Source organism: Sinocyclocheilus grahami, unplaced genomic scaffold, assembly GCF_001515645.1.
Source record: "Sinocyclocheilus grahami isolate Dianchi unplaced genomic scaffold, SAMN03320097.WGS_v1.1 scaffold186.1, whole genome shotgun sequence".
NCBI lineage: Eukaryota > Metazoa > Chordata > Actinopteri > Cypriniformes > Cyprinidae > Sinocyclocheilus > Sinocyclocheilus grahami.
The window spans coordinates 1,105,117-1,106,718 of NW_015505365.1; positions in this window are offsets into that span (position 1 = coordinate 1,105,117).

The following is a 1,602-nucleotide window of genomic DNA, read 5'->3' on the forward strand; positions in this document are numbered from 1 at the left end:
TTTTTTTTTTTTTTTCAGTTTAGGTTCTAGATGTTTTCCTTTTTCTGCTTGCGTAACATTGAGGCATGTATTGCACTACACACATTACATCATCATAATGATATTAAAACACATTAGAAAACCAATAACCAGCTTTTAATTATAAGGTATGCCTCACCATAATTCTTGGAGTTTTTAGCGATAGTGTGTTTAATATTTTGCAATTTCATGCAGGTGAAATGATAAAAACAGCATCGCTGGTTGGATAATGTGAGTTTTTATTTTTGCATAAACTGAATTTTACCTCGTATTATTCCTGGGGTTGATTAAATCTTGTGCATTCAACTTGATAGTTGAAATTATGGAAAATTGTTCCAAAATTGTTACAGTTTATGAAGACAATACATGTGTTTTCTAATGCAAAAGTTGTACCAGTTCTTGCATTCTAATGATTGGTTTCTACGGTGCAGCTAGAGTGTTGCTTACCACTGTTGCGTATCAAAACTGATCAAATTTTGAGCATTAAACCTGAAAATAAAATAATAAAAACTAAATTTTTACATTTTATGGAGGAAATATGTGTGGTGCCAATACTGGCATTCTGAAATGTGGTTTTTGGGTGTTGCATACTACTACCACAAGTCAAAAGAGCTTCAACAATATATTGTTTTTACTCACTTTAGTGGTTGCAAGACCTAATGACCCACTTGCAAATGTCAACAAACCCCCCATCGCTGAACCAACAACAAAACCCACAGGTCTTCAGGTACAAGAACCTTCTCCACATCCTCAATCCGTTACTACACAGGTGTGATTTTAAACCAGATTGTAGCCTGTATGTCACACCACCAGGCAGATGGATACCCTTACGAAAAAGAAGTTTATTCAAGCGTGCTATTAGTATACTACTTTTAAACTAAAAAATAGGAAAGTATACGTTTAGTCTACTTTTTATGTACTTCTCAGAAATGGGCTTTGTGTACTTCTCAGAAATATATTTAAAATGACATTTAAGTGTACTTGACTTATAGCCTACTTAGAAAAAGTCTAAATATATTTGAGCTATATTTGTGTTCCTAGAATCGCACTAGTACACATTTTCTGTACAGAATTTCCAAAAAACACAAGTGAAGAAGAAACCGAAACAACAGATGCTTCCACATGTATTCTAACATGGTCATTAGACATAAAACAGCATCAAAACTGTGTAAAATTGATGTAATGTCGACCAATGAAGAGGTAATAATGACTGTCAAGCTTTGGGGTGTTGATCGACTCTATCTACGTTTTGATTATCGTTCTGAATCCAATTCATAGTCTTTTTTCAGCTTTTTGTTCAAAAAAGAAAATGTATTTATTTTCTTTCTTTTTTTATTTATGAAACTTACCCACATTCAAGTGTTTAAAAAAAGAATGCATGAAGCTTGAATAAAATGTTTTTTGTTTACAAGCAGATACCCTGTTCTTTCTTTTGGTGTTTTGTATGTTCAGATATTTATATAACAAAATATATACAAACTTAAATAGGGACATAGTATTATACTTAAAGTATGATGTAAAGTTCACTTAAAGAAAACTTATGAGTATACTTGCAGTATAAAACTACTAAACTAGTAGTTTACT